We start from the raw sequence: 24,357 nt of genomic DNA, 5'->3' as shown, positions 1-24,357 counted from the left end.
TTGGTTCAGCAACCTTGGTGCCTGAGTTCTGACTAAGAAAGAATTCAGAGCCAAGACTCAAACTATAAGAGGAAGTTTATCTGGAAAATTGCAGAGCTGAAGAAGTGAGCTGTAGAAGAAACAGGCTCAGGAAGTGAGTTACAAAGAAAAAGCTCCGTTGGATCTTCGGAGACAGAGAGACCAGGAAAATGTGCCTGGAGGAAGAATATGAGGAAGGTCTCATTCAGAGAGCTGCACTGGGTCCCCCGTCTTGAGGGCATTCATCAGGAGGTCCTAGAGGGAGATCTTAATCCAACATTCAGCAGTCTTCCAAATGTGTCCTTGCAGGGTCGTGGTCTCTACTGATTGGTCGGCACCAGGATAGGGGGGTCATTAGCCTATGCAGCTGGTCCTGATGCCAGCCATGGTGTCCCTTGTCTGGTTTTGCTGCTTGTCTGGAGCCGAAACACAGCTGAGGCCTAGATGTTAATTATCTCTGGGGGTTAAAGCTAAAGGGTCTGAATGGGAATCACATGAGTTCACTCTCCGGCTCTTACTTCCTCCTCCAAGGGGATCTACGGTGTGACTAGAGACATGCCAGGGGAGGCAAGGTCACCTTGGGTGGGAGGGGCAGGTCCTCACTAGACACCTGGGGCTTTCCGTCCGGGTGACCTTCTGTACCTGGCCCATGGTCCTTGCTCTACTTATGTCTGTCTCACTGCATACCATAGATTAGTGTTTCAATGGCTGTTTATTATGGCACTGCATCCTAATTGATTAAATATTTCTCTGCTGGTGAAATTTAGATTATTTTCCATTCCTTTCGCTATTGCAAACAATTTGCCACAAATACAAACATTTATTTTTCGTGGACTTACACAAATATTTCTGCTGCTGAGCATTAAGAATTCTGGGCATGCGAATCTACATAGCTTAAAATTGCAAAGACGTTGCTTCAAAAAGTCACAGTGACTTTTATTTCCACCGACTTGTTGAGGACAACTTGTTTACTAGTTCACTGGCCAACCTTCAAGTGATCGACTTTTTCACCACCATGATAGGGAAAATCTGTGATTATGTTTTCATTGTGTTTTTGATTTTTTAAAATGTTTTGCGGTATTGTGTAGATTTTTGGACTGTTTACACACTTTTTTGTGAATTGTCTGTTCACATTTTTGATTCATTTTCTTATTGATTTATAAGGACCAAGGGTATAATATTGATATTGGTGTTTTGTTAATGTCTAATGTCTTTAGATTTTGCTTAAATGCCTTTTGCTGTGAATTAGACTGAAAAATGTGTAGTCAAATTATAGATGATGGTCTTCCATGCACTTGATCGATGAGATGTGTCCTATTATTTCCCACTTTGTATGAATGAGAAAACTAAAGGCCCAGACACCCAGGCGGCCAGCTGCCAGGACAGGAACTCAAGGAACCTGACACCAGATCTCTCAGAACACATGGCCCTCGCCGTTGACTTTCTCCCCCTGATGACTTCTGAGTAGAAAACATATTTCAAAAATAGGTTAGAAGAATTATTAAATCTGAAGCTTCCCAGAATAAGAGCGGAGGCCTTGGAATGCTTCTTACTTCCCCCAAAAGGTTAGAGCTATTATTGTAGAGTGTTTTGCCTTTGACGCTGGCTCCAGTTTGACCTTCCTATGACAATGACGAAAGAACCAAAGCAAGCATGAACGAGTGAGTCAAAGTATGCCCTAAGAAGTACAAATTGGGAGTTACAAAATAGTCACAGGGATGTCAGGTACAGCATAGGAAATACAGTCAATCATATTGTAATCACTATGCATGATGCCAGGTGGGCACTAGAATTATCGGGGGGATCAATTCGTAAATTATATAATTATCTAACCACTATGCTGTCTGCCTGAAACTAATATAAAACTATATTGAATGTCAGCTGTCATTGAAAAAAGAAGGTATGTGTGGAAAGCGTACACTTGAAATTAGCAATACATTTAAAAGATGAGCCTATGCCAGCTCACCCTCCCACACGGTTGGTGCTCTCCTGCACAAAGTTGGCAGAGGAGGATGTGGCCAGGTGGAAACAAAGCACGCAGAAAACTCCTGAGCAGAAACCCCAGGCGACTGAAGGAGATCGGAGGAAGCTGCTCTAAGTTCGAAGGGATTTGGCTGTGGTGCCTCAGCCTGCAGGGGGGACAGGTGTGTTGAAGCAGCTCGATCTGCCCTGGAGCACCTGCCAGAGGGTGCCACAGCGAGCTCCCTGACTCGAGCCCTGGTAAATCCTTGAGCTGCCCAACCCCAGCCACAGCTGGCATCTCCCTCCGATCGCCGAGGGCCCATGAACTTTCTGCTCAGGTGGCAGTCCGTCTCTTCCATGCTGACCTCTTTGCCCCTGGAATTCAAGATTCATCCTGCGTCTCCCTGTCACTCTCCCAGCCCCTCCTTTCTATTTTGACAGTGTCCCCAAGTGTAGCTCAGGGGGTCCTGCCAGCCTGAGGCCCCAAACTGCCCCAGCTGGTGTCACCATCTCGTTTTTCACAGGACCCTGGCTCCTTCCTTTGTTCTGAGTCCCTCTTTGGAGACCTCCCCTCAGCATCATAGAGCCTGGGTCCTTGTCTGACTCCTCCACTGCACAGAGGTTTCTGCTCAGCAGCTTTCTTTTTGCAGCAACCGCCCCAAACATTTCCCAGTTCTGTGTGATGTCATCCAAACATATGTACCTGCTGTACTTAATCACCTCATTGGCACAGATTACAATAACCGGAGACGATGGCCGAGTGCGGCCCTGTCCTCCAGAGGAACAGATAAGGATTCAGCAGGACCTTCCATCAGACAATGCCTTAGCCCCCAAGTGACTCAGATGATAAGCCCCGAAGCTGCCCCCTACCCAGGGGGCAGCTCAACATTCATTAAGTCACACTGGATAGGTGAGCTGCCCCCTCCAACCCCTGCACGGCGCTAGGTCTACACCGAATATTTATGTAGGTCAGACTTTTTTAAATTCCCTTTCTCATTTCACAAATGAGAACTGCTCTTCTTTTTGTGTTTAGAGTGTCTATGCCAGAAAAACGTCCATAATCCTCTGCTCTGTGGAGCTTGTTATACAACTCCTCAACACGAAATTTGATATGTGAAAATTGGTTCTTTTAAAATTTTTATTTGTATTTTTTTTGGCAGGCTTTGGGAAAGGCCTGTTTCCTGGCACTCAGAGGAACCAGTCTTGGCGTGAACAGCCCCTGACAATTTCCAGCATATGGTAAGAGAAGACGCTTCTGCCCACCCATCAGGTAAGTGCCATCTTTCGACTGGAGCAATGATAGATGTCGTGCTTGGAGAGCAATGACTGCTGGGAAAGGTGCCAGCAGCCAACCGGCCAATGCGAGTGAGCGGGTCAGACGGCACCAGGCCCTTGGCGTAGGCAGGCCTGCTTGTCCCCAAGCGCACAGCAACCGTGCACTAGGAGAACATACTCCGACAGGAGCCGAATATTATCACTTGTTTCGCTAATGCAGCTGTAGAGGGATTGGTAAGAATGGCAGTACTGAATATACATGCAGATAGCACTGCGTTAGCTGTTCAGGGAGAACCCCAGGATCTGGCTCTCTCATGGGTGCAATGGACCTAGCCATCTCCAAGAGGTGGGGTCTAACCATCAAACTTCCTGCTGTCCAGTGAATCAAAGCATTTTACTGTCTGCACTGGCCAGCAGTCATGTGGTCATTTTGACTCTTGTGGAAAGTACCTTATTTCATAAACATATATGGTCAATGCAGAGAAGTGAAATGATAGTGACAGGCAATGCTTTGAGAAATAGTGTTACAGAAATCTCCCCATTCTCGTCTCCAGTATTTTATGAATGAGCTCCTTCCACGCGTGCTCACTCCTAACCTGCTTGTTTCATGTGATACTATATCGTGAATATGATTGTTTCCATATGGCATGAGAGACCATTGTATGTGTGTACAAATACTCAGGTAGGCGGTCCTCTAGGGAGGACATTTAAGTTGTTTCTAATTTTCTATTATTATAGAAGTTCCGTGGGGAATGTGTTTTGGGGCTTATGCAATTATTACTTTAGGAGAAACTCCTAGAAACTGGATTGTTGAGTTGGTGAGGGGAGCCTTGTGGTTTTCGGTGCATGTTGCTCAACTTTCCAAAGCAGATGCGTTACGGATTTATACATGATGAACGATGCTGTGTTTTGTCAAACGCTGTAGTAATTACGAATGAACTTTTCTTTGCCACCGGAAGAAAGATGGCAGCTGGTTTTCAGGTGGGTGGAATTCAAGTGCATGTGAAGGGGAGGAGTTAGCGGCCCTTTGGAGGATGTTGTTGGGGCCATTGGTGAAAAGGAGGAGCTCACGACTGCTCCTTGTCATCTTTGACGAGGGAGCTTTTCAGGAAAGCCCATGGCAACAACACGGGACACTGCAGCTTTTGTCTGCGGGAGGCGGCATGTGCGGGGGAAGTGCAAGGCAAGCTGTCCCCAGGCGCCGACCCTTGCTGCCGCCTTGGGGACCACAGTGAGCAGGAAAAGGGGTCTGTTCACAGAGGTCCCTTCCCAGCTTGGCCCTTCTGCAGATCTCATCAGCAGAGGCACCAATTAGTGCTCATTAGAGAGGTGTTTGGGTTTTTAAAGTTTATTTTGTTTTCCTGATGTAGATACCATGCCCGAAAAGAGCGGGCTGAAAAAACAATGTGTTCAGGAAAGGACATAATGCTGAGGAGACCTGTTCTCCAGACACCTCTCAGGGAGGCCACCGCAGGCCTTAACGAGGGCTGTTCCGCGCAGAGGGGACTGTGAGGGGGTGGAGCCGAGAATGGCCTTTGTGCCTGGCCCCTCTGGCTCTGTGGCCCATCTTGATCATCGTCACTTTATAGCGACACAGGTTCCACTGTAGCCCGTTTCAGGAAACGGTTGATGATGCATTGGAAAGCTGGGATGGTTATAAATCGGTAAACTACTTATCCCTTCTGGTCACGGTGGGATGGGGTGTTGTGAGGTCATTTCCTGAACTGGGTTCCACCCGCCTTATGGGCCTGGCGGGAGAGCAGGTGAGAAGCTCTGTTTTAGAACAACCGGCAATTGTACTTTCTCTAATGCACATCTGCTTCCCACCTTCTTCCATCTACAGTCTTCTGCAGAATACGTCCCACTTTTTCTAGCAGCATACCTATTTTGCCTGAAAGAGCACAAAGAGGATAGAGGTTAAAAACTGAGGGTATGCACCAGTGCAGAGTGGAGAGGCAGAGGCTGCAGGTTCCAGTCCCAGCGATCCACTGTGTAGCTGGGTGACCTTGGGTTGATCGTTAACCTCTGGGAGGCTCAGCTTCCTTGAGAGTGGTGCGAAGGTACTCACATCCGCTCTGCTTACATCACTTGGTGGCTGTACCTACCAGCCAGATGCTAGAGACTGCATGTGTCTCCTGCAAAATTCACGTGTTGCGACCCTAACCCCCAGTGTGATAGACTAGGAGGTGGGGCCCTTGGGAAGTGATTAGGCCATCAGGGTGGAGGCCTCATGTATGAGATCAGTGCCATGATGAGAGAGACTACAGAGCTTCCTAGCCCTTTCCATCACGTGATAACATAGGGAAAGCCTTAATCTTGGACTTCCCAGACTCTACAGCTATGAGAAATAAGTTTCTGTTGTTTATAAGGCCACCCCGTCTATAGTATTTTTGTTACAGCAGTCCAAACAGACTAAGACACAGGCTATTATATATGAAATTTCTTTATAAACCCAAAGAAACTATGGATATAAGGCTTCATACAAGGACTGTCAGTTACTTCATTACTAATAGCTTTATTTATAAAAGTCAGTTAAGGCAGCATTACCCTAATCCCCAAACCAAAACATATAAACCAATACCCTCATGAATGCAGAGGCAAACATTCTTAACACATTGTTAACAAATGCACATACCTTTGAGAGACAGACCCCTGAGTTACACTAAAGTGTAAATGATGGATGTCTAGTTACGACAATCACTGGCAGTCATGGGTGCCCCATGACCTGGAAGAGAGGCCTAGGGGTGCAGCTGAGGAAAGGAAGTGAGACGTACTAGGTGTGGGAACATTGCTCCCCAAGGGACATCTAACTGTAGTCCATGGACTGGTTAGTTGTCTTGGAAATGTGCTGATATTGATTATGGAATCACACAGTCAGGAATTCTTATCTCCACTTGAATGAGTGTTTCTCTTCATTCATTTATTCACTCATTCTCCAGCGAGCTTTATTAAATACGCCTGCCGTTTGCACGGTTGTGGCAGGTGATCTTGGTGACAGGGAACTATGTAAGCCAACCTTCGACTTCTAGTGGGTTGTTATCTAATAGGGAAGAAAAGGGAAATTGAAAGAATAAGTGTTATCCAGAGTAGTGAGATAGAGAAGACCCACCTTTACATCGCGGATTTCAGAGCAAGTAGCTTCCAGACTGTTCCTTGAGGTCTGGTTTTGGTAAGTGGGGATGGATGTGTGAAGACTTTCAATTTAGAGGGAAAGAGCATAAGTAAGAGCTTAGCGATCTGGCTTCCGAACGGGTCCTTCAGTTAGACATTTACCCCCCTCCACTCCCCAAGTCTTTTCGACTCAGAGAGCCAGCCTTCCTGCTGCTTCCCTCTCTCTCCTTCTCCAGGAGCAGCCGGGGCTGCAGGCGAAGGGCGGCAGCTCCCGTGGCCTGTGCTTCTGACAGCAAGATGGTCCCCTCCTCTCTTTTCACTCTTGAGGGGCGAGTTAAGTCCAGGTGTTTCCACTTCCGAGACACCACTAGCCACCATGTGCTCAGCACTTGGGAGCTAACAAATTTGCGATGTCACAATTGATAATCAACTCTAGTAAAAGAATGTCCAAATCAATTGAGCTGTAGCAAGGGCAAAGCGGCTGGACACAGGCAGGCTCCCAGCTAGAGCTGGCTGGGCTTGATAAATTTGCCCTTATTATGGCTATTGATGTTTAAATTTCTTCAGGGATGTTGTTACATGGGTGCCTGGTGGTGACAGAGGTACGGTGACCTCCTTCGATCCTTAATCTACACCTGTTAGTTGGCTCCCCCGTCGCCTCTGAGTATACTCAGGCTTAAAGGTTAACAAAAGAAAAACAGGCCAAGTTTACGCGACGGCAGCAGCGGATCAATGCAAGTAAATAACCTTCTCTGTCTTATTTCCCCAAGCATTATTGATCCAAGTTCTTTGTTCTTTGTCATGTTTCTGTCTTCTGGTCCTGGGGGACACTCAACCATCAGCTCGTATTGGACATGTTAACTGGCACATTATGACAGCTACCGTTTTGTCACTCAACGTGGTGAGATACATATATATTTTTACGTATATATATTTTTACATATATGTGTGTATATATATATATATATATATACACACATAAATTTTTCCTTTAGTGCTTCTTAGGCTGCAGACTGGTAAGTGAATCTCAGACATACACTTCTTCTACTCCAGTTTCTTTTCTTTTCCTTCTGTAGCAAGCAGGTGAACTCCATACATTTCTATCACATTAATAGGTTTGCTTATTTGTTTTAAATGCTTATCAAAGTGGATAATGATAGGACAGTTTACAAAAAGTCACTACTCTGGTTGAAGCTTAGGGCATATCTTATCTTCGGACTGAACATTTATGACGTCAAACAAAATAAAGCCAATACTAGTTATTTTGTAAAGGAAAGTCTAGTCTGTTAACAACTAGGTAGTGCCAGTATTTCCTTTGTGGACAGCTTTTAAAATATTAAGTCAATGTTAATGTGGTGACACTGACTGATTATCCAAAGTCCTTAGGGTCGAATGGCATAGAAATCTTATTTCTTAAATTATTTGATCAAATAAACGTCACTTGCCCAGGGACGTATGTAAACTGTGTGTGTGCTTCTCTCTTATTTGTCAGTCATTTAAATGCCTCATGTATCTTATTAATACCATTGTAAACTCTCTTATCTCTCAGTTCCCAATTTCGTATTCTATTTAATCCATTGAAGAGTCATCTTTTAAGTGATGTGTTGATGCGATGTGGAAGCTCATTTCTATCATTCTTTCTGTGCAGAAATCACTGCAGGCCTTGCTGGAGAATGTGAAATCAGTTATCATTAATGATTAGAGCTTTTCATCCTTGCTGTGCTTTGCAAACAGTAATTAATGAATCCTTGTATGGTACGCACACCAAATGGACTTGCTAATATTCTATGCAGCAGATAAGAACTCCTGGTCTTTGGGCACTTACTTAACCTACCTCACTGTTTCAGAGATAGGTTAGCAGGACAGGGAGTAACCCTAGGACCGCATGCACTTGCTTCTCTGTGGGATTTACGGGGATGCGCTCTGAAACAGCACATGTGTGTTCTCCTTGGATACTCTCAACTCAGAGCATCCTATCTTGTCGTCTGTCTGTTACGTCTAACCACGGCGCTCAAATACCACTTAGAACATTTTGTTTGCATGTTATTCGGGAGATTGTACTATGTGTTCTAGAGATCATTTTGGAATTAACCTTTATTTTTAAGTTTGTTTATTCTAACTCCTGGCTCTCCCACAAAGATCAGTGTGAGCTCAAGAAAACATGACCAAACTTTAAGCAAAAATACAAATAGAGTCAACTGAAGGACTTCAACCTTTGGATTTCTGCTAAATGACCTCTTCTTTTCTAATCCTAAAGCTGTTGGTAGAAGTTAAAAGAGACAAAAAGGACTGCTTTCGAAGCTTTAATTAAAGTAGTTAGTTTTATAGGAGGGTCAGTTGGGACTTGTTTATCCCCCCCAAATGGGAATTTTGTTGGTTCATGCCGCACTCTGAAAAACCAATTTTTCCCCAGAAATGATATTCCAAGACATTTTTAGGGCAGAGAATGAAAACAGAACCATTATTGCAAATTTTACAAAGCCTGAGCTTATTTGTTTGCTATCCCTTTCAAGATATACATTTTTTACAGGAGTTTCAGTGTCCAAATAAACCTTGCAAAGTGTTTCACTCTTCTCAGTGTTGGCCCAAATCAAGAGACAGATCCATGAGAGCTTTGCTTGGGGAGGACACCATTGTCAGAAATGACAGACTCTTAGCTTGTACTACCTCACTCATCCAGGGAAAACTGGAATATTTTTAATATGCAAACATTTTAATTTCCCCCAAATCTCAGTACATTTTTGGTACTTCCATAGGCTGTAATAGGATATGTGTGCTAAACAAGTCTCAATAAATCGTCTGTGTAAGATGCATATCAGATGGTAATGGCCATGAACATTGTCACTGAGCATGACCTTGTTATCAGTGTGCACTGCTTACTGCCCTTCTTTTCTGTGCACGGGAGGACATTCTGAGAAATCAAACATGTATTTAAAATTAATGGCATTTGTGAAACATTCACTTAAAGTGTTTCAATAAGCACAAAACAATGTTTTGAGGAACATTTAAAAATGTGGTAAAAATATACTTACTGCAAATAATTCAAACAGGAAAGTATAAAAAAAGAATGCTTTTATAATGTTTTGTTCAATGGGATACTTCGTATTGTAGTCCTATGATCTTAATCTTATTGGGATTATTTTTCTCCCAGCTGGAAACTTTTTTTCCTCAATAGTGAAGAACAGTGTACCTTGTTTAAATTGCCATGAACTTCAAATGAAGAAGTCTAAATTAATGAGGTATTACTATGCTTGAACTAATGCCAAGGATTGATATCAGATTATCTTCAGATTCTGAACCAATAGCAATTATGCCTGTATCTTCTGAGTGTCAATCTGAATTAAAAATTGGCCAGCTTTATTAAGAATACCCCTAAAAGACTTCTCAGTTAATTTGGAGATACTATCAAATAATATAGTTCACTGCAGCTTCTCAAATGAATAACGTAAGAACACCCTTCTACCTTTTACCTTATTATAGATTCAGGGTTTTAAAAGTAGAACACAGTAATTGTTCGACATATGTGAGGTCCAGTGGGAAAAACTGACGTTATAATTCACTTGTTTAAAGGTATTGCTAATTCCTTTATCCCATAAAAATTGTTTCTTTATTGTTAAATCTAATTATAATAATCAATTGCATAATCTATGTGTTCTACCTAGTGTTTTTCAATGGTCAAACAGATGTTATTGGCTTCATTCGGTTGATTCATTTGCTAGAGTCACTGTTAGTACATATATGGTCTCTGGTTAAAAAAGTCTTCAAGAAGAAGATACATATTATAAATGTATAACATGTCTATAATGTATATGAGATGTAAAAATGTGCGTAAGGCAAAAGGATGTTCCCTAAACATTGAACAGTATCTTTATCTTAGTTGGTGGGATTAAAAACTTAAAAAAATCTTTTGTTTATACTTTTGATTGAACTATGTACAATAACTATCTACTAGTTTTCACCAAAGTTTCCAAGTGTTCTTCAAAACATTGTTGTGTGCTTATGGAAATGTTTTAAGTGAATAATGTTCTGAAAATGCTATGGATTTTTAATATACATTTAACGTCTCAAAATATCCTTCACCAACTTTCAGTTATAAATAAGTCAGAGGCTGTGAAGTACAGCATAGGGAATATAGTCAATAATATTGTGATAACTTTGTATGGTAATATGATCAGTGGGCTTATTGAAGGATCTTAGCTAATATGTATAAATATTGAATCACTGTGCTGTACACCTGAAACTAATAGGATATTGTATGTCAATTATATCCCAATAAAAATAATCCCTTCAGAAGTGAAACATAGAGCCATATATTTAAAAATAGTAGGCATGAATATAATAATACAACATTAAAGTAATTCTCATACTTTTTTTATATTTGAAATACTGTCAGTTAAAGAAAAACAGAAACTTAAAAGAAAAAATATAGGGATGCTGTTTTCAAGATTTTAATGTTAATTTGACATCCTAGTTTTTGTTTTTATGCTTTTGCAAGTCTAGTATTTCCTTTGATTGAGACTGATTTTTTGTATGCACATATACAAGTACATTTATAGTTTTCAAATAATAGCAATGATGCAATAAATCCTTTCAGGAAAATTTGCAACTATATAGTTATAATTCATTAAAGAAATGTGCATTATATACATTCAATATATAATATATGAATTAAATAACAGATATAGTATATATAAAATATATGTATATAATATATAGAGAGTGTTCATTTTTTAAATTACCTCTCTATAAATATATGTGTACAAATCATTGAGGAAAAGAATCCACAGGATATAGCACAGACTTCAGTCATCATTTTATATATATTACTTAAATACATAAAAATAAAAAAGAACTAAGTACACAATTTCATGCTTCTAATTCCTTTACACCTCAAAATTCTAAGCTAATTCATAAATTAAATGCACTCAGTAAACCATTACTTTGAATATGGTGGATTATTTCATTTTTCTAAAACTGTAAGGTTGAGGTTCCTAGTAGAAACATGTCATCTCAGATGTGTTTCTGCACTAAATTTATCTCTGTGTTTCAACTTCCCCATTGTCATCATTGATTTTTATGTCCTATATCAATATAGGTAGTATATAGAAAATTATTCCTGGAAGACTCTGTTTACTGCTCTGGGGTTACCGAGATTCAGATCTTATCCAGTCTCAGCCTGTAAGCCATCTGCGAACACCAACGTTAATGAATCAGTTGCTGTGTCTGTAAGGCTGTCTCATTCACGACGACAGAGTGTTGGCCTTACTGCATTACTGATAACCGCATTAAATGGGCATCTCATTCAATTGTTGCTGAAACTGGGGACAGAAATTTCTTCATTGTCTTTTTAGCTTCGCTCCTACCGCTAGTACACTGGCGCATGCTGTTAAACATGAAACCGCCATCCAATCAGCGTGTCTGTCTCCAAGGGGAATATGGCATTCATCCTTGACACACTTTTGTTTAAATAATAAACTCAGATGTAATTTGGCCTTCATGTTGGTTTAATACATCCAAAACAAAAAAATGCAAATTACAGCGCTGAGATTGAATGGCGGAATTTAATTTCTCGACAGTGCAGAGTATGCTTATGTTGTTTTGTTTATAGAATCGTTTAAAAAATTAGAATGTTAGGATGGAAGAGCCCAGAAAATGGGTTTCTAGAATATGTTCCAAGTTGAAAAATCCTAGTTGAGTGGGAGACATGAGTTTCAAACTCAACTCCTTTGCACTCATTAAGTCAAATATTCATTAGGGCTTGTTACGTCCTGAGGGGGTTCTAGGTGCCTGGTGAGTGGGACAGACTGTTCCAAGCCCTCCGGAAATCATGTTTTAATGGGAGTTGGCACAATGGGGAAGGAATCAGACTCTCTGACTTCCCATGTGGTCTCGAACACTTGGAGCCTCAATTTGGGTAGCTCTCCGAGGAAGGCAGAACCTACTGCAACCATCAGAAGATAGTTCTCTTCAGCTTTAAAGTACTGGACCAAAGGAAAACAGCATTAGCCGCACTTAAGCCAAACTAAATCAAAATCAAGATAACTACTGACAAAGCCATTTCCAAACCCGTCCAACTGCCACCGCAGCACAACGGCCGCAGTCAGCACTATTAGCCATTTCATAGTTCTGATCCCCCTTGAAACGAGCCTGTCTGAACTGTAAATCCAACTAATGAAATCTAAAGCCAAAGTAATGGTTCTGACGGCATTATCACCGAAATCAGTCCTGTCTGTGGTGCGGCAGGGCAACTGTCTAGCAGCTGTCCGACGTCCTCCATCTAGATGGCAACCAAAAAGCAGCTTCTCAGCTGAAATTTCAGGGCCGTGTTCAAGAGAGGTAGCACATGGCTCCGGAGCTTGGAATGCTGCCAGGATCATTAGAATTACCCAGTGTCCTGCCCTGGTGGAACAGAGCATTAATGACCATCTTGACTTCCCATCTGAAAGACATCATTTCTCACAGCCCAGGGTCTGATGCTTACAGCACAACACAGGGGGAATTAGCGGGGCAGTAAATCATCTCAACACTTTCTGCAAGAGAGGGCTGGCTCCAGCCCTTTTGATGTTGAAAAGAGTCGGAGGAGCTTGAACTGCTAATGCCCTGAGCTAACTTCTACTCCAAAGCCACTCTCCCCACCATTAGTGGGTTTGTGCTTAGGGAGTGCTAACTAATTTTAATATTGGCTTAAGGAAAGCATAATTAGATAGGTAAATCTACTGAGGGGACATTCAAATTATGCCTTCCTTGTGTGTGTGCCTGCACATTAAGTAGATATTTGAAATTATGCCCATTCTTCCAGTGCGGCACTTAGCACACAGTAGGTTCACAATAAAAAGTCCACGGGTGTGTAAAATAATCTCTTCAATATTCAGAATAATCGGAAGATGAATTTTATGGCTATCTGTATCTATAGTTGCCCGAATTCAGTTTTCGGATCAAGGCAATATATATATATATATATATATATTTATATTTATATATATATATATATAACTTCAAGTTATATATATTTAAAATGTTATATCCATATATATTACTTTTTCTAACTTCAAAAGTAAGAGAAGCTTCCATTACAAAAATTTAAACCTATACAAAAGGCATAACTGAATTAAATCAGATCATTAATCTGTTTATCTATGGATAACACTATAGAATTGACATTTTAAGGTATTCCCCAATTTTTATGCATGTATAAAATTTGAATCTCCTATGTGTTTGTACTAGTATTAGAATATTGTCATTGATCTTACTAGTCTTTTTTATTGCCTTCTGATGCTACCAAAATTGGAGTTTACATTTCCCGAGATATAAGGGAAATATTTTCCAGAATAGGCCCAGAATCAAGCAAATAAATTAAATTAAATTAAATTAAATGTTTAATATAAAAGCAAATTAGCATGTTGTGTCTTTAAGAAAAGTGAGTGTACTAAGCCAATTTAATCTTGGGTCAACACAATTCATCAAGAAAGGGCACACAGAACTAAAAACGCCATAAAATGGCTTTCCCCCTTAGGATAAAATATAGCTCACTTATGTCCCCTTTTATTCCATATCATTCCTCTGGCTTCGCAGCCCAGAGCTGAGCTGCCTGGAAACCTTATTTAAAAATTTGGGGAAAGAAGCGGAGCAAAGTGTAATGATATTAATGTGTTTCATTAATTGCAGAAAGCGCAACACCGTTTGCTCGGTGGCCCTGGGGACGCTGTCGCTGCTTTAGATGCAGAGGGGCTGGTACATTGGGCACTGAAAGTTTTCATGCTTAAAGCAGAGTTTCTGGAGACAGAAAGCCATGCTCCAAAGACAGCAGAATCTCCGCTTCACCCCTTTCAAGCCGAGCAGCATGCAGCACACCCGAAGAATGCGAGGGAACATGAACCAGCTGTGAGATCCTGAGGGGGGAGAGGCTGAGCAGAAGTGGAATTTTCAATAACTCCATCAGCATTATTTTTTCCCAGTGGCGATTGCCAAAACCGTGTTTGTTTATAGTTACTTGAAGATAAAGTCCTAACTTGGAGCAGCGGGAGAAATACTGTATTTCCCTGAGAAATCAAAGTGTTGGAGATTCTCTCGCAAAGTCTGGAAATCGTGCCAGACAGGCCTGCCTGTGGGGTATTTCCTGCTCCGCTCTGCAGTCCCGAGGGGTCACGATAGGCTCCGGAGAAACATCAAGGCTAAATGGTGCCATTACTTTGGGAAAAGTTCAGAGGTGTGGGGATGATAGACGCAGCTTGCCTAGATAGATGTGGGCACCCCAAACCTGAAAGCCACTGGCAGGCCGAGTCTCTTCGGATCAACCCTGTAGTTGGGGGGAAACATTGATGACCCCTGGTTTGTGAGCCTATAATTCATTTCCTTGTGAGCCACGAACTTTCCTGCTCGCCCTGTCTCGTTGTGTTATAGAGCGTTACGTAGAGAAAACGTCAGGCTTGTTCACATGGTGTGTGAGAGCCTTCCTAATCTGGCCTGGACTCCAACAACCTTCTCTCTCCCCCTTTTAAAGTGTCTTTTTCATCAGCCCATCACCCTAACTCAGTAGCTTCCTTCAGCACCCTGTAGCTGAACCATGCTCTCTGGGCCAGCAGAGGAAGCTCAGGGTGCTGCCCTCAGCAGGAACCGAGTGTTTATTTCTCCACTGAACTTTCAGGCTACCCCAGGCAACACTGAATGCTTGTTGTCAAACACATATGCAGTCCTTGTGGATACAAATGTCCTTTTTTTTTTGGAAATGTGTCATAGTACCTGATTGGCTTTCATAGACTATACGTAGACAAGTTCTTGTTTAAGATTTAAAACCTAAAGGATCAAAGTAGTAAGAGATCTGAATGGCACCTAAGACATGGGGGGTGGGGGGAAGTTACAGAAGCCATGGGTCAGGAAAAGATGATGCATAGCCCAGGGGTTGGGTACGGGTTGGAAGCTGGATGGGTAGGGCCTGTTCCAGTACTGGAAGGGATGGTTGGCTCATGGTTTGAAAAGAATGGCGAGCTGGTGTTTTAAAAATCAGTATCCTGTGTGCCACGCGAAAGGGCAGTCGAACACTCTCTGCCCTCCCCCTTCTTGCCTTCCCTCTGCACTCAATTTGACTACAAAGTGGATTTCTCCCCCTGTAGCTCTAACCGGGGAGGATGGCTCAGGTTCTGCTCCCAGTGGTGAAATGTCACTGTGGTCGGCGATTTGCAATGCAAATCGTCAGGCTTTGGCATCCAAGATTGATGTTCCCCGTAAGAAAGTACTTAGTTGCTGGGCTGGAGCTGAGTGGAAGTGACACAGGTCTCTTCGTAGCCTAGAGTGGTTGTCAGAGGTAACAAGGCAGGGCTGGGGGGTGGGGGGAGATGAGGCTGAGCCCTTTTGCACCATCCGTTCCCGGCACATGGTATTAATGCATCTAAATTTAGCTGGGGCCACCAAGTCTGGGCTGAGGGCAGATGGCATATCCAGGCTGGGGCCGAGAGCAGTGGGACTTTCCACGGACTATTCTGGAGACTAGAGAGAAGGCACAGATCCCCAAGAGGCGAGCACCTGTCCTGGTCAGACTCCCATTTGCATTCCCTGCGTTTCTGAGCAGCTCAGGATGGTGTCAGGTGGTCTTCAGGCGAGAGCCCTGGATGCTGAACTTGGCCTGTGGGCCCCCAGGGAGCAGGGAAACTTGAAACTGGTCCAGGCCCTTTAGGTGCGAGAAATTCACAAGAAAGTCTGGAAAAGCTCTGAAAGAAAATTAAAAATCCATCTGAAACCCAACATTTCCTTTATGTGGTGGCGGTTGCAACGGGGGAAAAAAATGCTTTTATTAAAGCCATTACCATCTGTGGAGAGTTTGCTTCGCTGACAGTGGAGTGGGGGAGGAGACTCTGTTAGGGCCTGGGCCTGGCAATTACGCAGCCATGGCTTGGCTCTCCCTCCAGCGAGTCTCTGTCGCACGGATGTTTCTACGTACCCCAGGAGGAAAAACACACCCATGAGAAATAAAGCATACCCATGTATCTCCCTCTGTAATTATAAATCATTTTGTAATTATACAGCACAGGATCAATGTAGAAAGCAAACTATCAGCTGAAAACAAAAATATCTTCTGCTGAGAGTCACCAAGTAACTAACTATCCAGAATATCTAGGCTGTGAACATTCTGTGTATGGCCTTCTGGGTATAAACACATACACACATCGCTCAGCTTGCAAAGTAGCATGAAGATGTCATGATGGCAAGAAGCAGGAAATAACAATTTTTTTTAGAGATTTTATCTATTCACTTTTAGAGAGCGGGCAAGGGAAGGGGAAAGAAAGGGAGAGAAACAGCAATGTGCGGTTGCCTCTCGCACGCCCCCCACTTGGGACCTGTCCTGCAACCCAGGCATGTGCCCTGACTGGGAATCGAACCAGCGACCCTTTGGTTTACAGGCCAGGGCTCAATCCACTGAGCCACACCAGCCAGGGGAAAAATAACAACTTTCTATCATTGTTTTGATCAGCTGCTGAGTATTCGATTGTACACATGCACAGTCGCAGGCTTACTAGTCTAGTCCCCCAGAGCTGTTCACTTAGCTTTGTTTTGCTATTTTTAAAAAATGGCAATAAATGTTATTGTGCTTTTGTCTTTAGGCATTCCTCTGGTTAAGCATTTCTATTTATAAGTGTAAAATTAATTGGACCATTTTTTACTCAGTTATTTTCTATTGATCTTTTTCATTTGCCCTCATAACAACCCCAGGCCCTTTTTAGATAAAGTAGCTTGGAAAATCTTGTCTCTTTTGGTCAGCTTGAACTTCGCAACCTTTCTACCAGCTTCTAAAGTCGGGCTGCCTTGGGAACAGGCAGAAATAAAAGGATGATGTGAGTGATAAGATCCTGGTTGCTTTTTCTCCTACCACTTGCAGGTTGAGCTTCTCTATCTATTTAGTGCAGGTAATGTACAACATCCAAATGTGTAACCACAGAAACACATTTATAAATTGGACACTTGGAACTGGGAAAGTGTTTTTCCATATAAGTAATATAAAGATATGTATAAGCCTCCCAGGAGAGTAAAACAGAGCTTACTGAACCCCTGTAATAATGGTATTAACATGACCGAGCACCTTCTGTAGGCCAAGCAATTTATATACATCCCCTCTAATCCATATGGACCCTAAATTATTTGTATTGATAACTTTTTTACTGTAGGAAGTATGATAAAGTTATTTTTTTCATTTTCACATCATAAGCACATGATCAAGTTCATGATGTATTAGAGAACACAAAAAATTAAGTTTATTATGCCATCATTCTCCATTTTGTTACACTCCTGAAGAACTAAAAATAAAAGGCCACACAAGTGCATGGGGAACGGCCTTTGTGTACCATAGAGCTGGCGTTTAAGGTGGGGGGGATCTTGTGCAGACTCTGCAGAGACCCTCTGAGATCCTTTCAAGGGCTTTACTGAGAGCCAATACCGTGGATGACCCCGACCTTCACTATGTTGAATTTTCTTTGACCTTTTGTGAATCTTTTCCCCTTGACTGACACAACGAATATGTCCTCTGCGTAGCCTTGTGTCCGAGAAGGAAAGGCTCTGTTCTCAAAGAAGGAGAAATCAAGGAAGGGCAGTCCTGAGTCCTCGGGTATCAGGTAGCCTAAGTTCTCCTCGGCCTCAGTAGAACCAGTAACGTGTCTAGTGGGAGATGGAAGAACGCCGGGAGAGCTGGCCAAGCGGAGGTCAGGAAGGAGAGCAGAGGCTTCCCTGCCAGCCTCGGGTCAAGGGGAAGGTCACCCTTTTGGAAAGGACGATAGGAGCGATCGTTGCTGGAAGGCCATGCTGACAAGCGGGCATCACAAGACATGGGTTGGATGGGGCCTGCCCTTCCGTGACGTGGGTCAGAGAATTCCCACACTCAAACCTCTACCACAGAGCAAGAGCTGAGCTCAAGGGCACCTAGGAAATGCCCGATGACCCGAGAGGGGTACAGGCCGTGAAGAAAGTGGCGGGGCAGCGGACTTTGGAAGACCACACGATTAATAGTCATGATGAGTGAACTTGGATGTCCTGACTTCAGAGCCCATTTAGAACTATTATTCTAGCCCTGGCTGGCATAACTCAGTGGATTGAGCGTGGGCTGTGAACCAAAATGTCGCAGGTTCAATTCCCAGTCAGGGCACATTCCTGGGTTGCAGGCCACAGCCCCCAGCAGCCGCACATGATGTTTCTCTCTCTCTCTCTATCTCCCTCCCTTCCCTCTCTAAAAATAAATAAATGTTTTTTTAAAAAAGAACTATTATTCTCTAACCTAAAATAATAGTGCAATAGAAACATAGACAAACTGCTTGTTACTTGTCAGTTATGATTCTTTAAATCAAGATGCTAGTTAATAATTCTAATAATTCTATGATGGCAATGAAACTACCATTTTCATTATTCATTGATGAATCGAAGGCTTAAGGAATTTTAATAACCCGACTCAAAGAGCCTGAAATTCTGACCAGGTCCCTGACTGTAGACCTACACCGAGTGCCGCCTATACTGACACACACCTTGAAGACTGTGAGTTTTCTTTTTAATTCTTCCTTTGGATGGCAGGGGTCGTAGAGACACATAGGGGACAGGAAAATGGAGAGAAGCTGCCTTGGCCATCCCTTGGCACAGAGCCAAAGCCATTCCCCTTCTGCTGGCAAAGAGGGTGGATTCTGCATTCCTCCCCACTGTGTCTGTGGTCTCCATTAGAGACTCCGACAGTCACTAGATAAAGTTAAAGACTCATGGAGTGATCCTCACACTAATTGGACTGTAATGTATAGCCTCGGTCAAGCACATCTTTCCCAGCACTCCTCTCCGCAGACGGCAATCAAGCCACTTACAGAAGATGCATCGGCTGCTGAGACCCTAGAGCAACCTTAAGCTGCACTGGCCTTTTAGCGGAAAACACAATTAATTTTGATACTGAAGGGCAATTAAGACTGGGGTTAAAATAAAAAATCTTTTGGAACATAGCATGTCAAAGATTGGATAGGAGAGGTTTTTTCCCCCTCATATATTTCAGAAGCCCGCAAGCAGACCAACCCCTGGTTACTCCAAGTTGCCAAATTCCTGTTCGATTACAATACACGTGAATTGAAATGAATAGCTGTGTTAGCCATGTGGCTACGCTAATGGAGATCACTTACATCAACTCCTTTTATCGCCAGTAGCTCTGAAAAACACATGTGTGCCTGGACACCTGTTACACTCATACATTTGTAGAAACAACTACATAGACTTTTTTTTTTAAATGCATACATGCATCCATGGATAACACAGCATGTGTTACAAGTTGCTCTAGCTAATTTTGGCTCAGAAAAAAAATCTTCCTAGAAAAAATGTTTTTGTTTAACACTCTGACACCAGGGGAAGGATGCTGCTGTTACACATCACTCAGAGAAGAAAAAATTCGATCGTTGCCTGATTAACAGGGAGAAAATGTAGTGGACAAAGGCCAGTTGTGGTTTGGGGCAATGTGTGTTAAAGGTACCTTGGGTTAGTTACTAACAAGATTTCTAACACAAATTAGTCGATTATCCCCTTTAACTCTTCATCATCAAGTTTTTTTTTTTTTAGCAAATTTTCTCTTCAGACTGACTTTCCTTTTTTTAATAAGAATATTTTATGCCCTGGCTGGCATAGCTCAGTGGATTGAATGTGGGCTGTGAACCAAAGCATCGCAGGTTCGATTCCTAGTCAGGGCACATACCTGGGTTGCAGGCCACGGCCCCCAGCAATCGCACACTGATGTTTCTCTCTCTCTCTTTCTCCCTCCCTTCCCTCTCTAAAAATAAATAAATAAATAAATCTAAAAAAAAAAGAATATTTTTATTAACTAGTAGGCGGTGTTACTTAATGCATATTCCATACACTGACCTTTTTTTTGTCATTGAATATATGCACATGGCTGCCATCTGACTACTACAATGTGTGGTTAGGATGTGGGAGCATGCACCTGGGCACCATCCATGTGCGCCGGGCACTGTGTGTGCCACAATCCAGAGATTTCATGAGACAGGTATGAGGGTGCCCCCTGTAGCCCTGTTTGTAATGCGAACTAATTTTTTTGCTAGAACCTTGCTTATATCCCAAGAATGCCTTTAAGCTTTTCATTTGCATTATGTGATTTAATCCTCAAAATGACTCTGTGGTTTGTACTGTTGTGATGCCCATCTGGGGAAACCAAGATACAACAGTTAAATAACTTCCCCCAACTCACAAAGCAAATAGAAGTCACGCACTAGGGATGAGAGAGCCCAGAAATCTGCCTTAGAGCTCGCACTCAGAACCACTAAGCTAAGCTGTCATTAAGATGGGACTTGAATAGATTGTAGCTTATAATTCAATGAAATACCATTCTGTTCAACTGCAGATTCACATGAATCAGCACAGATAGATGTAATGATAATGCCAAAGAGAGGAAAGCTACCATAGATTCAAAAAGAAATGCAGAAGAGTAAGTTATCATTTAAATAACACACGTATGTATATACTATATAATATAAATATATACATATATATTGTTTATACATTCAAATGCACAAATATCCAAATGCAGTTTGCATTAACACGTCAACCTCGAAAGAGAGATAACCTCTTTTAAGAGAGAGAAAGAAAATAAATACATTTTTTCCTTAAATGTAAAATAATTGTTTTATTTTTGCTGGACATTAAACTATAAATTTCCCAATTATGAAAAGTTCTATATAAATAATAATCATAACCTGTTGTAAATAAGTGAAGTAAAATGTCTTTGTGCTTAGCTTGTCTTTTTGGTCAATGGGGTAAAAATATACTGGGGTGTTTCTGGATCAAGCAGTGTGAGTACTTCCAAGTATTTTCAACCTATTGATAACTTGCTTTCCAAAGTATTGATAGAAATTTAACCCATTTTAAACCAATAAACACAGGCTCTGATTTAACTGCACTCTTACTTGAATGGAAATGATCATTAACTAATTAATTCATTTTCATTTAATGTGTGTAAAACAGTCCAATGTTATTATATTGATCTGCATCTATTTGAGGATATTTTGGTATATTTCTCTATTTGTTTCTCTCTCCTTTGAATTTCTTCATATCTTTTCTTGCTTCTTACATACTTAAATTCTTGGGTTTTGTTTGTTTGCTTGTTTCTTACACTCTTGAAAAATAAGATTCTATGGGTACTTAGAATCGTGTTCCCATAGTCAGATTTCTCTCTAACAGAGCAAGGAGGAGGCAAAGAAAGAGTCAGAACCCAGCGCTCCTGTCTCCAACAGACTTTTTTTCCCTAATAGCTCAGGGCCCTGTTTCCCTCAGCAGTCCCCTTCACAGGACAGTCACTACTTTCTCTTCCTAGGATTCTGAAATGCCTCCACAAGTTGTATGGAAACCACTAACCGATGTTAGATTTGCACAGTGGGTAGTTTTTATAAATGTTTCTCTTAAAAAGCAACATCCCAGGGAATCCCTGGGAGGCATGTACCGCACAAGGCTCGCTAGCAGCTGCCAGCATGTGCTAGAGGTTCCCAGGGTTGAATCTATTGCTCCCAGGGATTGATTCCATTTCTGTTCTGTCAGCCAGCTGAACTGCAAGCTGGAGTACTGCCCCATGATTTTATACACAAAAGAAATGTGGCAAGAACAGAAGGCAGGATCCCAGAGAAAACGTGAGCCAGTGCAACACCATGCAAATGCTGCACGTTGCGTGCCCCCGAAATCTGGTGTGTGGACTTCTGAAGTGGGACCCGAGGCGAGTATCTGCATGGTTAGAGTGAGAGTATGATTCGTCCTAAATAGAGAGGTGGAGCAAAACGAGGTAATTTGCTTTTGCCTATAAAATAGAAAACAATTGATTTGCCTCAGTTCCCATATCATTTTCTTTTCCTTTTTAAAATATGTATTGATTTGAGAGAGAGAGAGAGAAGACTGGAGAGAGAAAGAGAGAGAGAGACATCAATTTGTTGTTCCCACTTATTGATGCATTCAGGTTGATTCTGGTGTGTGCCCTGGCTGGGAACTGAACCCACGACCTTGGCAGACTGGAGTGACACTCTAACCAACTGAACTTCCCAACCAGGGCCAATATTCCATCCTTCTTATTTTTTGTGTAGACCAAGTGTTGGGTAGTAGGGAGGGTTGTCACTGTGATGGACAGAGGCCTGGGATGGGACTTGGGGCATGAGGTCACTGTCAGATTTGCTACTAACCAGCTGTGTGACTAGGTTCAATACTTCCTTCTTTGAACCACCTTTCCCATTGGAAAAATGAGGGTGTTGCCTCAGGCAGTCTCTGATGTCTTATATATCCTTCAAAACCCATCAGTTTTTAGGCACGTGTTAGCCACTCTCCTCTTTCCAATATTGTATTAGTGTATGTGTGTGTGATAAGAATTGTGAAGAACCAGGAGATATCCCTATCTAATCCAGCAGGTGTGCCAAAGGGATGCATGGATATAGTAGTTGGAATTATCTTTGATTGAGATCAATAACACATGTTACCACAGATGCCTTAGTATGTTGAACACACTGCTATAGTACTTCTGGGAACTCATTCAAAATGCATAGATGAAAGAGGCCTACATGTTTTTCATTTTATTTTTGTTTTCTTGCTCATAAAAGTTCAACTGGCTCTTGGAGGTAAACTAGAAATCAGAAAACCCCAGAGGCAGTTTTACCAATCCCAGGAGCACCAATGGGGGTCTTTGAGCTCCTGAAACCTTTTAAAGGGGCCAACAGAGACCATACCTGTTTCTCTGTAAAGTTACAAAATGCCGATATCGTCTGCTTTTGATATGGATGATAGACTTCAGTATATCCCAATGTATCTTGATCTTATCTCAGCCTGATCTTAAAAGCGCTACTAGGCAGCTATAAGCTTTTGGTTCAATAGAAAAGACAACTATAAAAATAGATTTTTAGACAAAATATTTCAGATGATGGGGCAATTCAGTTCAGTGCCTACCACGAGGAAGGGCAGGAAGAAAGACTCCCGGAAAGATAATCTCAATAGGACATGGTGGGTTCTCGACAGTTGCCCTTTGCAACTGGTTTTTGGAGGCACACAGAAAGGAAAGTGGTCCCAGCTGGGGCAATGTTTCGACAGATCGTAAAACACAATTGAGGAGTTAACCTTTGAGAAAGGTAGCAAAGAACTTTCCAGGAAGGCGAGATCAGCTCCGAAAGGGCAAGAGGTGTTACAGACTTGGATGCATTTGGAGAGCTCCGGGCATTAAGCTGGAGGAAGCAGCTGGTCAGAAATGAATCTGAAGAGGCAGGCTCATGGACAGAGAATGGACTGACAGCTGTCAGAGGGGAGATGGTGTGTGGGGCTGGGTGAAAAAGTGAAAGGGTTAGGCAAAAAACAACATAACAAAAATCTCACAGACATAGATAATAGCATGGTGATGACCAGAGGGAAGGGGGTGGGGGAGGTGGAAGAGGGTAAAGGAGGCATAAATGGTGATGGAAGGAGACTTGACTCAGGGTGGTGAACACACAGTGCACTATACAGATGAAGTGTTACAGAATTGTACACCCGGGGCCTGTATAATTACATTAACCAATGTCACACCAGTAGTTTCAATACAAAAGAGGGGTGGGAGGAAGGGGTGCTGTGCTGGAGGGCCTGATGTACCGCACCGGAAACATTAGACATTTCTGGTGGGCAATGGGTACCACTGGAAGGCTTTAAGTGAGTGTGAAAAGGTTAGTCTCATACGGCCCCTATAATGGAAAAGAGTAAACATCTGTATGGTTGAAAAATGTAGGAAAAACTACCCTAAGTCTCCAAGCAGTTGTTTCAAGTTTCATTATTTCCTAGTACATCATTTTTTCCTCCATGGTGGTTGTCCTGCTAAGCTATAGAGGAGTCAGTTAGTCTAAATATCTTTGTATATTTATGGCTTCCCACTACTGAACAAATTACTCTCACACTAAATGAAAATCAATGTTATATAATTAATGAATACAAAGTCAGTAGCTTATTAATAGTCATTAATATTCCGTGATAAAATAATGACTATGA

General features: G+C 42.2%; 1 long non-coding RNA gene across 2 annotated transcripts in view; it reads left to right on the top strand.

The window, feature by feature from the left end:
• Window positions 1-24,357, top strand: part of LOC118497720 — a 320,085-nt gene that overhangs the window by 175,392 nt on the left and 120,336 nt on the right. For both annotated transcript variants that reach the window (XR_004900242.1, XR_004900241.1), the window contains exon 2: window positions 3,141-3,250. This is a non-coding gene — a long non-coding RNA (uncharacterized LOC118497720). The remainder of the gene's footprint in view (window positions 1-3,140; window positions 3,251-24,357) is intronic.

This window comes from Phyllostomus discolor, chromosome 12 (assembly GCF_004126475.2).
Source record: "Phyllostomus discolor isolate MPI-MPIP mPhyDis1 chromosome 12, mPhyDis1.pri.v3, whole genome shotgun sequence".
Taxonomy (NCBI): Eukaryota; Metazoa; Chordata; class Mammalia; order Chiroptera; family Phyllostomidae; genus Phyllostomus; species Phyllostomus discolor.
This window is presented reverse-complemented; position numbering and strand designations above follow the sequence as displayed.